A 17,657-nucleotide genomic window follows, 5' to 3' on the forward strand; every position below is an offset into this window, starting at 1 on the left:
TCCTTGATGGCAACGCAGCTCTCTGTGTGTTGCAAAAGTGATTTTAAAGGGCAGGCTTTTTTACTGGAAGAGAAGAAATGAAGCAGAGCTGAATTAGCAGGGTTTTACAATCCGGCTTGCTCAGATTTCATTTGCATGGTGTTTGAGATTGTGGACATTGTAGTTTGCATTGTAGTTTGTATTCTATGACTCCTCACTGAGGTTTTAAAGCAAGAACTGAGGTAATAATTCGTGGAGCTTTATGGCACTTCGCATGTTGAAAACATTGCACAAACATTAACTAATTTATCTTCGCCAATCTCCTGTAAAGCAGGTTAGTAGCTATCGTTTCCATTTTATAGACGTAAAATAATTTGCCTTGGGCAGAGTGTTAGTGGCAGAGCTAGGGCTATCACTCAAGAGCTGTTTATTCTAAACATTGTATTTAAAACTCCTCAGATTATGCTGTTTCTAGAAAGTGTCCCTGATGAAAATGTATCTATTTTTACACACCCAGATTCTCTCTCTCTTCGCATAACACTGTTTGTTTGTTTGTATAACAGCACTTAGAAAGGACAAGACCAACACACACAGGGCTGCTGGAATTAAACCTTAATTATAGTAAATTGCACAGTCAGTATTTCAACACGTGACCATGGTGCTATCTCAGGAGGGTTCCTACACTTTATTTTTTTATGTCCAGGTTTTATCTGTCATCTCAGTCACCAAGTTCAATGTCACATTTTCCAGGGAAGCTTCATTAAACTCAGAAACAGACTTTTAAAATGTTTTAAACTCTGGTAGGGATTTGCAGCATCAGCTTATTCACTAAGGAAAGCAGGCAACAAAAAAGTAAATACAAAAATAAAAACTGTGTGGCTGTAGTGGGTTTTAGTACCCAAAGATCCTATGTCACCCATTGCACAGGAGAAACTGCTAGCTATCCTCTGAATTATGGCTCCTCTTTGCAAAGACCCTCAATTTTTGTCCAGTATAAAGCAGAGAAGAAAAAATAAATTGCTTTGTGCATTTTCATTAACATCTAAATTCATTACACGAAACAAAAAAAGGCTATAGCAAATTCTTTCAGTATTCAAGATAAACATTACAATTCATAACATAAACTGAACAATGTTATCAGGGTAACATGGGAATAACTATACCATATTGACAAAAGTATGCAGTTTTAATCCCCATATAGTTATTATTTCCCCTCTCGCAAAATCTCTACTGAACTGCTGAGGAATATGGCATCTCCATTGCCATCTACTAGATCATTTCAAAGGGTAGAATACATTTCCTGCTTAAAAGCATCCATCACTTTGGTGTTTGTAGCATCCTGTAGGGACTACTGTGGTTTTTCACATACTTTAACAAATCGTGAAGCTAGGCATTTCTTGCTATGTTCTTACCTAAGGAAGTTTTACAGTTTGTATGGGTAAGAACATAAGGACTAATACTGTGATGGAATGAGGTATGTTATATCCAAAGTCTTTGTTACTAAACAGTGCAGTAGCTTCCTACATAGAAACAAGCTTCTGTCTTATTTCTGTACTTCATTAGGGTGACTTACACTGATTTTACATATACTCTTTCACTCAACCAGAAACCATACATCTCTGTATAACTGCAGAAAATACAGTTTGCATACGCTGTCAATAAATCATATGTTAGTAGAAGTAGAGCTAACATCACCTGATCACACCGTATAGTTATTCCAGATGGCTGACTAGTAATGGTAGGTGTCTGAGTATGAACACTAATACTGCTAATTGCATTACTTTCACTGTCCATTCTGCACAAGTGAAGAAGCAGCTTTATACCTTTGCTTACCTAATTCCTGACCCACTACATAGGCTATCATAGCCCACCTATGTCCACAGTGACAAAGAGAGAGGGACAACAAGGCACGAGCCTGTGCCCTGAGCTTTGCCTTAGGAAGAGTAAAAGTGCCATGAAGCCAAGCTCAGGTGTGATGGTTGGCTGGGGCTGGTTGTGCTTATCCTGCCTCTTCCCTTTTCCCTTCCCTTTTCCCTTCCCTTCCCTGTAAAGTCCTTTGATGTACCCCTACCCAGCTCCCACCCAGAGTTCAATACCATGTGCAAATATACCAAGCGGCTGCTCAAAATACTGTCTCTTCAGGTGTTTGTAGTGCTGTGAAATCTATGGCAAAGAGAGAGTGAGGAAAGCCGATAGCCCTGAGTCAACGCACAAAGAATGTGTTGCATCAAGGGTGTGGCTAAAGGGGGTTTCTTCAGATTCAGCCATCTCCTGCTGTTTGCATCCAAAGCAGACACAGATAGGAATGATAAGAGATTGCAACACTGTGATTCTCCTAAACAACTGCAGCTACCAGTCCTCATTTGGGCTAGCGAATATAAAAGTAGTCAGCCTTCCCTTATATCCACTCCTTATTTCGCATTATGGAGGTATCTCTGCCCTAACTCACTTTTCTACATCAATTCCTAAATGTTACTCCAATTAAAACAAAGACACACAGAGGCTGACTATACTAGTCAATTCAACGTTTTCAGGACCATTCTCCAGCATGTAAATGAATTGCCACGTGAATTGCTTGGGTCCAACCAAACGTTAAACTCAGTCTCTGGACCGGTGTGGTTGCATCCAAACTACCTATCAGGAGCAATTCTTGGCCTCCGCTAACTCTCAAACCATGTTTGGGAGAATACTAGCCAGCCTAGCCTGGGACTGTTCGTATAAATGAATAGCACAGATGATCTAGCACAATGTGCAGGGAACACTCCCTGCGTGATTGACCAATATGAACGTGGTCATACCTATTTCCCAATATTTCAAATTCAGCAGTTCTATTTCTTACTCATCTCAGCATGCACATATTCAATAACTAGAGTATCTCAGTAGGCAAATTTTCCTTTCTAGCCAAAAAAAAGCAAAGATGATCATCAGTTCTTTTCTCCCAGCCCTGTAAGACAGTAAGTACCCTAACGATTATAGACACTTCATTGCTTGTTGCTTCTCTGTGACTCCAGAGATATGCCATTGAAATCATTACCTTGCATTTTCCACATGAAGACTTGGCCCAGTAGCAAAGTTGTCACTGAAGAGAATGGGAAAAGGATTTTTCTGTCATGTACATTGAGGTTGTGTCTCCAAAGCATTTTAACCACTGAGTAGATGGTCATTTTTATTTAAAGCAAAATAACTCATAATGCTTAAAAAAAATTCTATCACATTTTATTCAGTGCTGCATAGCTAAATAATAAAGATATATGTGGCAAAGGCTGGACAATTCAATATGATTAATCTAACCTATATCCCAGAGACATTGCAACTGTGCTGAAACAAATCCTATAGGACATGGCCAGGCAGCCAGTTGCCTTTTTCCCTTTATCATATCTTTAACTTCCGAAATCCTTCTCAAATAGATGTTTTCTGCAGCATGTTGGAGATCGTCATCAAATATGACTGAGCAGAAGAACAGGTTCTGGAGACCAGAGAGGTCGCGCAGTGCCCGACCTCCCAGCAATGGCATCTTTATTATCTAATGAGGAGGAGCCACTGTAAATGCCCCCCAGGATAGTCTTAGGGCAAATTGGTCAGTGTAGTAATATGCAATATTTAAAACTGAGATTTGGGCAAGTAACATGCTGCTGGAGGATTGGATCTGTAAAGCAAAACAGCTGGTACAGAGGAGCAGAACAGCCAGTAGAGAGGAGCAAAACAGCTGGTACAGAGGTCCTGACATCCTCACTGCATGTGTTTCTGAGTGTTTTAGTTCAGGCTGCCTCTTGTGTGATCCTATGGACTGAATGTCCATTTCTGGCTGGAGTGTGCTATGTGGGCCTCTGGAGCACATCTTTCAGTTTATCTTCATCCGGAAGAAACAGAGCTTGTGCACCCCAAGACCATGTCACGAAGGGAATCACCTTCAAAAGCACACTCCTGATCCATACCAAAATGCTTCTACAAATGGGATTTGTTTACACTCTTCCTTATTTCCCTTTCTCTCTTTTTCTCTTTGCCAGTACCCTTGACTGCAATCTGCTATTTCTAGAAAAAAAGAAACAACAATAAAATATTTGGCTTCCTACAGAAGTTTTAATCTTTAGAAGGCAAGACAGGACCTGGATCCCAACTTCAGCCCAGAGGTTGCCAGACTGGGCTGACCCCAAACCCAGAATATAAACAAACCCAGTCTTTCACGGGTTACCTAGAAAACCGCTCGATATGAAAATGGCAATGGGATGAGAATGCCAAGCACTCCCTATTACCCAGTGCTACTGCGAGATAAGCTAGATGAAGTAAAACCCTGGATAATACAAAACATACGTAAGATCTGTAATGAAAAGAATGGACTGGAAACATCTGCCTTGGAAAAAAAGAGGCAGTTCTGCAGAGCCGGTCCACCAGTACACATCAGCAGGCAGCGCGGGAGCCAGGGCTGGCCATTGCATCCTCAGGAATCGGGTACTGCTACTGGATCGAGGGAAAGTTAGTTAATCCACAAACGAGATAATCAAGGGCTGACGTCACGTGTTAGCTGCTGTCATGTCAAAACACGGCTACAAAGAGGGGTTGAGAGGGGTTGCCTGAATGCCCCGAGCTTTTTCTTCCTTCCTATTTATAACGTGGTCCCCAGCACACCTCAGGATATCTGTTTGATCTCAACTCCCTGGTATTTACTTCTTGAGCTCCCAGCAGCTTTGATGGCAGTACTCCCTTTCTGTTCAGACAGATGAGCAATTCTCTGAGCATTTCAGTAAACCTTCCAAAGGTAATTAAGATATAGCTGTCTCCGCAGCTTCCTCTCCTCCAAACTCAGGTTCAAACCTTAAAATCCCCATGTGACTTGCTGCCGAGAAGATGCGAACCTCTAATCAATTCCGTGTGCACACTCCAACCTCCATCAGACCCCCCAGCTACCAGCGTGTGATATCCTGCACCACTGGTAAGAACACAATATCCTGGTGTAATGGAAAGCATACCATAAACCAGCCCGGGGATATATGAGAATAAAGCGACCTGTCTCCTGCCATTTTTTTTTCTGAAATGGGTCAGATTGGGTAGGCTACTTCATGTTCTCCATCACCCCATCTTCATAAGCATCTCCCCAACTACAAGCTCCTTGTCACTTGATTTGATGCATTACTTCCTTTCCCAGCCATTTCTGCAGAACTAGAGACCCAATTCATTTAAAAAATAAGATGCAGCGCAAGAGCATTAACTTCTCCAGACCTGCTTCCTTTCTGACCTCACTGCTTATTTGACTGTAAAAGAACTGATGCTGCAGTTTTCAAAGAGGCAAGTGAGGACCACAATTTCTGTTCCCAGTCTGTGGGAGTGGGAAAGTGACTTCGGCATAAATACATGCAATTTGATACTTCAAATATATTTTAAACCAGCTCCTTTTCCTTTAAAAGTAATTTCCTCTGAAGACAGAAATTTATCATCAATGACTCAAGCTTCCTCAAGGTTTTATCAATTTAAACTTCAATAATGTTCTTCCTTCGTGTATTCATGCTACAATGCCTAGCCCTAGCTCACCCAGCGAGCGCTTGCTCATGCAAACCAATACTTCGGCTTTTCTGGTTTATTTGGGTGAGCGAGTGCTTTTTCACTATGCGCTTTGCCTAATCTATTCATTTGACATGAGGGTCTTGTGGGAATTGCAGACGACTCTGCAAATGGATGAGCGGTTTAAAATCTTGCCTGTTTTCTATATAGTCACAGCAGAAGGAAAACAAATGTCTGGGCCTCTCAGCAGAGGAACTACTGGAGACTGGTTTCCTACAAAGGATTTTTGCTTTCTCCCTTTGTCTCTTGTCATCTGCAATACCCTCTTGTGCCCTCCGATGCCAGCTGGATTAGAGGCAATCGATACGAAGATGTATGCATGTTAATTGGCCACGTGGGCTGATGGCGACAGAACAGATAGCTGCTGAGGCTGCAACCTCTTGTCTCTACCTACCGCCAGGTTTCACAAGGCTTGTGAGGTCCTCACTCTTCTGTGGAATTTGGTTAAAATTAGTTAACAGGGATGAGGACCGATAGACGGAGTGACTGCATGAATCTTGCTTCCAGGCTAAAAAATCGGGAGCTGGCAAGAAGCTGTGATTGCCTGACTTGAAACAGTTGAAATGTGCCCTTGATGTCCTTGCTAGTGCCTCAGGAATAATGACAGGTTTAGAGAGTGCAACTCCATGACCTTATTTGAATTGGAGCACACTGCAGTATGTCTGAACACTCTCTTGAGGTTTTTTTTTTAAGTTTAAAGAAACTATATCAGGACATCAGTGTGGTCCAAGGTTGCCAAAGTTGTTATGGCTAATGGGAGAGGCATATGCGCTCCACGATCCTGATGTTTGTCATTCACAGATCTGCTCCTGACCTTTGTTTTTATCTCTGCATCTCACCCCTGAAGCTAACATAAAGTGCAACAGAAGCCAGACCTACTTGAACAAGCCCACACAGAAGTCAGAGGGCTTCCCTGCAGAGTCGGCTGCCGGCTCACACGGACTTCCCTCGGGAAAGGAAACCAAGGAGGTCGAGTTTCATTTGCAGTTTCTCAAGAACCAGAAGATTGGCCATACATGAATGCCAGGCTTATCCAAGTAGAGAGAAGATGGCAAAGGGAAAATAAGAATTACAATGAAAAAGTCTTAAAAACACAAATGAGAGCTCATCACTTCCTTTCTGGGAGACCTGTGCATCTCACAAGTGCACAAAGGAAAAAAATCGTGCCCAAAGGAGGTAAACATCTCTGTGTGGCCTGAAAAATAGAAGTAGGAGCCAGGGCTTCATAAGCTGTAAGTCTGTCTGAGCCCAACCTCCCCTCTGTAAAATGGGGATAACAAGTAGCACAAATAGCTAAATAATTTTTAAGAATAACAACTTAATAACTACATGGTGCTTTACAGCCAGGGCAGGCTTTAGGAATGCTAAATATTCTTAAAATCTTGACCTTTCACCATGATATTAGTTTGGTATGTCCGAGAGGGTGTTTGCTGTTTGAGGGAACAGCTGCACTCTCACTTCTTAAGCAAAGCTTCATCCCTGAAAAAGAAAGATGGCAAAGTCAATGAGATACAGCATTGGCATTGCTGCTCTGTTCACTCTTAATTACTGGTGTGGTGACGAGTGATGTATAAATCAAGCCGGTCCAGTAAAGAGTTCTTACCACAGGCTGGTTAACCACTACATTAATATGAACATCTGACGCTTCATTTTCTAGGAGGGCTTAAAACCCGAGTAAAAGCTTGGGAGAGACCCTTCCTTTGTATGTGTGGGGCGGGTGGGGGGAACAGAGGCTGTAAGCAGCATGGTTTCAGCTGGTATAGATGCTTCAACCCTCCTCTTTAGCCAGTGATGTGGAGCCCACTTACGCTTACTTAGAGGCCAATGTGAAACAGGGCAATGAACTCAGATAGGTTTTGCTGCATAATGGTTGTGTATGTGCCTATAGGTAGGTCCAAAGCAGACAAATAATTCACTGCTGTTGGTAATCAGAGTGGAATGATAAATTTGCTTTCTTTCTATGTAAAAAAAAAAAATCCAGCCTGAGCACTTTTACTAGCAGCATTTCTCTAGGAAAGGCATTTGTTTACTTTAGTGCCTGTAAAATTTGTCAGAACGACAGTCTGGGAAGTAGAAAGCCTCGTCTTATTCACAGAACAAGTATTACAAGTCCTACAAGCTCTCTTCCAATGTTTCACCAATATGCCTCTACCCAAAGCTGGCAGATTAGACTTCATATTCAACACAGCACAGACCTTTTCTTTAAGTTTAAGAATTAAATACTTCAATGTCTTCATAAATCCGGGTCTAACACAGATGACTACCTCCCACCCAAATAGCAGCGGCATTGCTACGGGCGCAAGTTTTGTTGGGGACAGGGCCAGGACGTTGGGATACTTGTGCTGCTGACACTTGCCCAAGAAGAGCAGAGGTCACCGGCCATCTCCTGCAGGCCCTGTAGCCTACACTTGACAACAACATTATTTTACCAAAGCTACACTTTTCCCCTCAATGCCCAGCTTTGCTGTGGAGCTCATCACCACAGGATGTTGTGATGTACGGTAGCAATTCATGAAAGAGTTCAAGTTCATTGAGGGCTGTTAAATACCGGGACACAAGCGCAATCACTCTCAGAAAAGGTCTAACACCGCAGCAGCCATTGGGGTCAGGTGGGATGGGGAAGGAGAGGTATCATGGAAGCACTGATTTATGTTTGACACAGTACAGCTGCTCTCCTGTTGCACTGAATTAATACCGGCAAGCAAAAGTGGAAGTCCTTAGGTGCTGTTCCCTAGCTCTTCAGGCATTTATGTACACAGACTAGCTGTTCTCCTTCCTCTGGGGAGGGAACGGCCCTCCTCTGCCACCACTGGGGCTAGTTTTGAAGCGCAGAGAGGGATTTTCCCCAGTGTCAGCTCAGGAGCTGCTCTCTCCCTGAGCTCATGGAGTGGGACACATGCTCTGTCCAGCTAGAAAATACTTGTGGAGTGATGGGGGTCTAGGGACTGCCAGATCTCCGAGATACCCTTTAGAGGTGGGTGATAATTTGGGCTGAGTTCCCCTGATTCGGCTCGATACCAGGCTGCCGCCTACGTGTTTCTGGCTGTTGGCTGCGTAAATCACTCCCACGTGACACAAACCTACCCAGGATCTGTATGTGTGGGACTGGATCGGCCCAGAGGTACAGGAGGGGAAGAGAAAGTATTTGTCCCTAATGTTACCGGGAAAGGCTCTAAAGCTTGAGCCCATCTTAGGTAATGCTTCGTTTCACTAGGAGCTTCCCTGATCTCCAAGGCATTACTCATGGAGGAGGGACGTATTCACCATGAGTAAAGGCTTTGGAATCTGGCCTTTAATGTGGAGCACTATCTTAGCAATACTGAATATGTAAATCTCTGCTTCATACAATGTATGCATGATATTAGGAAAACACTGCATAACAAAGAGCAAAATAAGGAAAGCCGTGCAAGGCACTTCAGTCTGCGTTCACGCTTGCCCAAGTTAACACAGTCCTGTTGATTTACACGGCTGTAGGACAAGCTCTCGATCTTATTTTCCAACAAATTGCAGGAACAAGATGCTGACAAATTATTTAAGGAATTTGCTCCTCTAAGAGCTTATCGAACCTGTCAATACATCCATCCACGTGCAGAGGCATTGCAATTTTGAACAGCACGAAAAGAGGCTGGCCTCCATAGGCACACATATGGCTTCCACAGATCCTAGCAGAGTCTCACAAAAGACAAGGATACTCAGGACCATTAACATTTGTTGCCTGACCTTCCTTCATCCCAAGCAGCAGATGCCCCAAAATAACTTACCACAACAGAGAAAGAAAGGTGACAGCATTTTATCTGTGAAGACTTCTGGACACGTATTTTTTTCCCATAGAAAAGTAGAGCATATAGCAAGACAGAAAGCACATTTTCTGCTCTGTGCTGTTGGGAATGCCCAGTGGTCCAACCTGTCTGCTGGTACCACTACAAAAGAAGAGATCAAACTCATCAGATTATAGCCTCATGAATTCCGTTTGTAACTGATTTTGGGGGCGGAGGCAGAGAGGGAAGGAGAAGGAATTGAGTTTGTTTCAAGCTTGTCTGTCCTCTTCACATAAAAAAAGAAAAAATGGGGGGAAAAAATTCTCTTAGTTATTTTTGCTGTAACAGAACTGTGTCCAATGACTACACAGCCTAAAGGTAGGTAAGCATTGAAATTAACTCATGTAATAGATCACAAAAATGCACTTATGTTCTTTGAGTGCTTTAATTTCATATATTACTCGCAGTTCATAATCTACAGTGAGAATGTGATTAAGAAAGCTGAGACATGAATTAAAAAAAACCATGTTATTTTAGTGAGCAAATTCTGCAGTCTACACCATATTATCTCACTAACTCCACTTGAAATGAAACAACATCCAGGCTGAACATCTGCTCAATTCCTGTCCTACGCAGAGATGTCAACACAAGGGCATAAGCTGATTTTTATGATGTGAATCAAGTCTGGTAGAAACTATTACTTCTTAAGTTTCAGCAGTGGGTTGTCCCAATAGATGATATAAAATAAAGACTATCCCTGCCCTAAGGGGTTTGCAGTCTAAAAAAAGACCAAAGGAAAGTATTTGTCTCTTGCAAAGTAATTTATTTGGTTGGTTCTCGAGTTTATACTCTACTTTGGAGGTGGGCACATTTGTCATGTAAATTTTAGCTTTCTGTGAGAAGTGCAGAACAGGCCATACTCATAATGCATGCTGTTTCAATTTTTCCAGAAATTGTGTTTTGTTAAAAAAAAAAAAAAATCCAAAATATTCTTCCTAGTCTGTTCAGACATTTTGAAGTTGAAATGCTTTAATTTATTGGTTAAAAATTATTTTTATTTCTAGACTTCCTTTAATATTGTTCCTACAGAAAACATCTTATGGACAAAATGTGTCAATCCCAGAAGTTATTCTTTCTACATTTTTGTTTTATTGAAAAACTCTGGGGAAAAAACTATTCTGAAGGAAAAAATTCAAAACCTGAAAGTTACCAAACAACTTGCCTTTCAGTAAGCTCTGCCAGCCTAACCAAAACTAATCATTTCAAGAAAGAGTGATCATTGTAAACAAACCCACAGCAAAGCAGAGGGCTGGACTAATTGTCAGATCAGGTCGTCTGCAGGACTCTGATTTAGCATTCCAGGTCATAATTAGGTCCATGACCACCTGCTTTGGTCACTGGAAATGAATGCAGCTGGACTTGGCAGGTGACTCTGTCAAACATTTGCTAAAGGATGCACATGAGGGCTCTTGTTAGCTGTTATTTGCCATTCAGGCTTTAGTCAATCTAAATTGTTGTTGAAGTCTTGCTGTTGGTAGTAGCAGTAGTGGCAAAGGTCCTTCGGTAAAGAAATACAGTTTCCTCTCTCCATTGCCATGGGGCTTTCTGTACACAACAGCATGAATGCACGTTAGACAATCTACAATTCATAATGCTTCCTAAACAGAAGAGGCACAAAAGGTAACATGGCTTAAAGTGGGGACTGCGGGCTTCGTGTCAGAAACTCAGTGTCCCAGTCATGTCTCTGCCAATGACTTGCTCTGTATCCTTCAGTGAAGGGCATAACCTCTGACCCTGTGCTTCACTTTCCTTTAGATATCTACCCTCACTCTATAAAATATTTTTAAATATACATGTAAGATAGGTTGGATCATTACAGGGCAAGCACACAAACAAATATATACACACCCAGACAAGCCATAGTGATACATAAAATGCAGACACTCCCATGCACAGAAATGTACTGATGACCTTAGGCTAATGACTGAAGACTGGGTGGTACTGCCGGTATTTGCAGAGCACACACTCGAATAGCTGTGCAGGTCTGCGCAGGCAGCCAGCGAGCCCTTTTGCATGATGTTAGCTAGCGTGGATGTTCCTGGGCGTGCTGAGCCATTTGGGGTAGCTGGCAGCTGCCAGGAGTGCAGTGCTGCTAGCTCTTCTCTAGCATCAGAGGGGAGGGTTTACAGTCACAGCGGAGAAAAAGGGAGAACAGTTCCCACTTTCTAGAGAGCTGGGATTTTTATTTACTTATTTATCATAGCCGCTATCTCCTTTAAAGCCCTTATGTAATTAGCAGGAGCCTTGCTAGCTGGTGGCCAGGTTCCAGAAGCAAGTCTTGTTTGACACTTTCCACAGCGGCAAATGGCCTGACTTCTTCCACGTAGTTTTAAATTGCTATGTTTGGAAATGCAGAAATGAAAAGCCTTGGGAGGAGAAAAGAAACAAAAGGAAAACCGGTTGTGGAGAATACAGGTTTCCTTGATTTTAAGTGCAATTTTAGAAGCAATCTGAAAATAGTTCATTCCAGATGGGCCCATGCTTCGTAATTTTCACACTTCCAGAGTCCTCCCACAGGATATCAGGTTATTAATATTATTTTATCAGAAACAAATCTCACAGGCATATCATATCTTGAGTACACGGCACTCCAGCTAGCTCTGCTGAGAGCTTTACCCAGGCAACAACCCCTTCACTCTCTGACAGACACCTCACAGCTTCAAGTCTTTCAGCAGCTCACGTGTGGTACACAACCGAGTCTTGTTTCATGTATTGCTTGCTAGATCACCTATAAACTTCTGAAGTTAAACTGTTCTTCTTTAAAAGAAATAGCTCTAGTGATACTCCTGCTCTCTATGAACTGAGCCCTTCCTCCAAACTTCATGCAGGGTTCCTGTCCAATCTGATGCAGGTTGTTTCAAATTGTCCTTGCCAAGCCAATTAGCACACACTGAGCAGCACTGGTCAAATTACTGCATCTGCAGAGTTCTGGTTTGAGTCATAAGCTGAATGTTACTGCATCCCAGAAGGAAGAGGCTTACCATACTTTGCTCCCCTTAGTCTGCCTGGTCCTTACTTTTGCCCAGATACGAGTTCAGTCACACACAAGCAGCACTGTTTGTGAACAGAAACAGTATTGTGTAACTTTGGACCTATACTACCTCATGAGCAGGGCTCAAGTTCAGAAGTTATTCAGAAGCTGTTTACAGCAGTTCTGTACAATCAAAACAAAACCAAAACTAAAAGCACCCAAACAATGATGGATGCCTGAACTCAAGCACCTCAGTAAGCTTTTGGCTATTCCATACTGTTCTGGTTTCGGCTGGGATAGAGTTAATTTTCTTCCTGGTAGCTGGTATAGTGCTGTGTTTTGGATTTAGGATGAGAATAATATTGATAACTGATGTTTTAGTTGTTGCTGACTAATGCTTACACTAGTCAAGGACTTTTCAGCTTCCCACGCTCTGCCAGGTGCACAAGAAGCTGGGAGGGGGCACAGCCAGGACAGTTGACCCAAACTGGCCAAAGGGCTATTCCATACCATATGATGCCATGCTCCGTATATAAACTGGGGGGAGTTGGCTGGGGGGCAGTGATTGCTGCTCAGGGACTGGCTGGGCATCGGTTGGCGGGTGGTGAGCGGTTGCATCACTTATTTTTTTGTTTTTCCCTGGGTTTTGTTCCTCTCTCTCTCTCTCTCTCTCTCGTTATTTTCCTTTTCATTACAATTTATTATTATCATTATTATTATTATTTCAATTATTAAACTGTTCTTATCTCAGCCCATGGGTTTTCTTACTTGTGCTTTTCTGATTCTCTCCCCCATCCTACTGGGAGGAGGAGGGTGAGCGAGCGGCTGCATGGTGATTATTTGCCGACTGGGGTTAAACCACGACACATAACCAGACAAATCAGTCTAATTTCTCATTGTGTATATTCAAACAGGAAGCTACTCTGCAAGCTACCAGATTGCATTGACCCTGAATAAAACTACTGCTTTATCAGGTAATGCAATCCTAAGCAGACTTATAGGAGACTTAAAGTTTATTTCATATGCAGGCAAATAATTTTATCACTGTCTGACTTGCTTTATTGCTTTGTCTTCCAACACATTAGACGTTATGGGATCTTCCTAAGTTTCTCCTCCAGCAGCACCTCCCTCCCTGCTACTCCTAACCCTTCAGGCACCACTTCTAGTTTGGTGGCTGCTAGTTACCAAAACTAGAAGGTCCTTTTAACCTGGTTTCTGAGAAGAAACAGAGTCTTGTTAGATACTAGAAAGTGCCCTCAGAGAGACAGAAATGTTCTGTAATGAAAAAGATTTCCACTGAACTTCTCACCCTCTTCAAACAACAAAGACTAGAATAATTAAATAGATTTAGTTCTTACAGGATTTCTACATATTTCTTTAGTGAAATAGAAATGTATAGGAAATTAGGTTTCATTAGTTCATCTGTTCTTGGAACTACTCCTTTTCCTGTACTCAAGATAGTAATGAATTTTACAGATTTGTCAGAATTGCTCAACAAATGTTTGTAATAGTTAAGAAACGTTCCATTTCCAAAAGCTCTTTGAAGCAAAGGCTCCTCTGCATTTTTTGATGCTTGGCACTCTGTATTTGGCCAGTGTGACTCAGCACAGGAATGTGATTTCTATTCCCTGAATGGATAACTCAATCTGTACGTAAGAGAACAATGCCTGAAGAGAGCACATCATGTTGCACGTAGGAAAAGATAACTCTTAGAGGATTCTCCTTTCCTTAAGTCTGCTTCAGAAATATTAAACATGCTCTGGAAATATTATTGACTTCTTCTATATAGGAATATAAATGGTCTGTGATTTTAAAGAAAAAAAAAGTAGTGATCAAATTCACCAACAGTTCTTACACTCACACCTTCTTGGCACAAAATAATTTCCTGTTTTTTTTGCAAATGCATTTAATTAACGGACCAGTATTTGTATCTGGAGAAATAAAGCTCCCCTCAAACATTCCTGTGCACAAATATGACAACTAGTTGAGTTGCTTAACGCACTGTAAGAAGAATTCAGATGGTGAACATGGTACAAAGAACGCAAGTAGACAATCCACACACAATAACTCACGAGAAGTCAAGGGAGATGGACTTAGCAAATATGCTTGCCAAACCCAAACCAAACATTCCCAAATGACATCAGATCCAATACTAAGCCCACAAACGCCAAGAGATGGGATGACTGCAGGAGAGCACAGGCATCTGCAGAGGTACCCTCTGCATACAGAGGCTTTCCCCGCTAAGCATCTCGACAGAGAACTCGGCTCACTCTTAAAACAGCTCACATGAGGGTTATTGCCCTTATAAAACACAAATGAAAGCTTTACCATTCCCCAATCTCTCACTCCAGGAGGAACAGACGGTTATGGAAGCATGGCTTTAAGTCTGTAGAAATGCTTGACCAACATCTGCTGTATTTTAATACTTCAGCAATAAGGTTTTATAGATGCTGGAAAACGCAGACACACACACAAAAAGGATTAAAGCTAGTATTTTTCAGTCCAATGTGACTATTATTAGGAGTTCTGCATTTTACTCTGTTCACTGCCTAGGTTGTTATAATCTCCTAGGTATTAGATAGAGACCGGGGAAAAAGCAATCTGAAGAAGGAACCAAACAAAAGCCGGGCTGCCTTGTAGCCGGAGCCCATCTCTTATGCAAAACATATAGTACACCTTGACCACGGCATTCAGTCGCTCCAGGCAGAAGAGCCCAACGGCTAAAGAATATGGCTAGCAAGCAAAACACGTGGGCAACTGAGCACCCGCCACCCCACATTCCCAGTGCGGGCAAAACATCATGGCGCACGTTTGCCAAAGTGTATGGGTGCCATGGGGTTCTAATTGCCTATATGAAATTGGCCTCTTGCCTTCCCAGAGCAAACTGTACCCATCTGTAGAGTCAGTCATTAATTCTTACCTCACAAGAGTTTTGTGAAATTTTAAGCATGCTACTTGAGACCTTTACCTGAAAAGTGCTCCCAGTAAATAATTATAGTTCATTACCAGGCCTGAATTTTTAAATAACAAAAAAGAAGCCTCGGTCACTTGATTAAAAGGTGATTGCATACCAGCACAGACCAATAATTTGCTTCTCAGAAGCCAAGCCGTATGAATTAGGAAGAAAGAACACTTACGGCTCTTGCGCAGGACTTGCCAATAGCCCTGCTGACCCCATTGAGGAAATCTAGTCCTTACCTGGCTTCTTGCTGCAAAGGTTGTGGTGAGGCAGACACATCTGTTGAGTGTTGGTGGTCTTGCTCTGAACTACACAGATCCGGGATGACAGATACTTGCCTATCATGGCTTCTTCTGGAAGTCCAGGTTGAGAAAGGACAGCAGGCAAATGAGGTGCCTAGTTGTTTTCGGGCCTGAACCAGAGCCTGTGAGACCCAAGAGAGTCTTTCTTCTCCACAGCAGGATTTGAACCCTGCAGAAGCATCTGCCAGTTGTATGGGTATTCAAAAAACTTCATTCAAATGGTACAAACTGCTAAAACTTCCATGTTTAATTCAAAACTTCAGCTGAACTGAGATAAGTGACTCTCAGAGGGTACAAATTACTTCTTGATTTAAGATGGTCTGTTTGCTGAGTCTGTAGCATATGAAGACAGAATTCTCCTAATCAAGCTTTTGCAGGTTGGCTATGCCGAGTTTCCTTTAAGGAGTTTTGACCTCTAGAGCATCCCCTAACTGCTTTCTCCTTGGTTGCACAGTCTCCTATTGTTTTCAATACTTCCTTGTATTTCTTGCAACCTTGAAGATTTTCAGAGGTGTTCAGTACCCCAGGGTTCTGAAGCTCTTCTGTGAGGGCATTTTTATGATGCTTTCATCTGACAAAGGAATGACTTGATTCCTATCTTGCTGTCTGGCATACTTCTGTGAAGCCTGTCTGATTCTGATGCATACTATCAAGGCTGTGCTTTTCTGTTCATTAGACTCTTCGTATTTCACTTAGTCCATGTTTATAAATAATAGTTTGGACAACACTTGTTCTAGTGTGAACCCTGTGATATTTGGTATCTTTCTTAAATCCTCTACCTTGGTTTAACAGAGAATTCCAATCCACATATTTTTAAACAAAATGCTCATCGGTGCTGCAGGAAAACTTTAAAAATTGGTATTGAAATGACTGGCAAATAAATAAATAAATAAAAGAGAGAGAAGTAAATTCCTTTTCCCTCGACACAAAAAAACCCCTGAAAAGCTGATCTGTAGATGCACCACCAAAAGGCAAAGAATCAGTGCCCATATTTATTAAGATGACATGATTCCTAAAACCAATCACACTATTTCTGTGTGACACAGTCTTGAGTGTCTGTGGCTTGCAATACCAGATACAGATTTATCTGTACAGATACAGGGAGAAGGGGGAGGAGGCAAAGGGACTGTCGTCCCTTATCCCTGGGACCTGGGGATGCTCCTTGTCATCTTCCACACAGAGGCTTCTTCACCTCCTGCATAAAGTTCAATATCGCTAGATCATCGCTCAGTTCTAGCAGTCCCAAGCAGGGAGTCAGATTGCCGTGCACAGTTCAAAGCAGCTTTTATACAAGAATGATTGCAATCTGTGGCCAGTTAGCCTTTGAAACTTTTCTTCTACAGCATAGTAAAACTTTTTCTATTAGCAATTATTTGTACTAAATTTATCTTTGAGAGATGCAGCTCTCTTTTCTGTTAGGCATCTTTCTACTCGCTGCATTAGAGAATGCGACCAGAATAAATACTGCTTATAAGCCTGGGGAGTTTATGATATGGTTGGGAGCTGGGAAAAAATGCTTCGCCAGTGCTTTGCCAACTCTGTGGTAGCATAAAGCTTAAGACAGACATCACAACATTAACTGAGAGAATGCAAAACAGACTCAACAATATTTTGCACTTGGCAGAGGCTTATTCAAGTTTGGAGAGGTAAATATATTCATAGCTGCTTTCAGAAATGTCTACAATGAACTCAGCTGTGCACAAGTACTTAGTGCTTTCGGTACTTAAACTTCAAAGAAAGGAAATAGCTCCATAGATATCATTCAGAACTAAACACTGCCACCTTCGCTTTTATGAGTTATTATTTTACTACCTACCAAGCATTGTACAAGTCACAATGAATTTAAGTAGCCGATTCTTGCTGTCTACAGCTTGACCTCAGTCATTTACAATTACACCAGACAGGATTTCAGATTTCAGCTGACACCTAACCTAATTCCTACAACATTGAAGCCTATCGAATGCTGGGGAGGAATTCTCTGCAGAGCAACTCACCCAAAAATAGCCTTGGCATGAGGCAAAACTTGAGCATTGGGAACAACATCTTGCCCTAATCTAACATCCACACAACAG

Source organism: Mycteria americana, chromosome 2 (genome assembly GCF_035582795.1).
Source record: "Mycteria americana isolate JAX WOST 10 ecotype Jacksonville Zoo and Gardens chromosome 2, USCA_MyAme_1.0, whole genome shotgun sequence".
Classification (NCBI taxonomy): Eukaryota; Metazoa; Chordata; class Aves; order Ciconiiformes; family Ciconiidae; genus Mycteria; species Mycteria americana.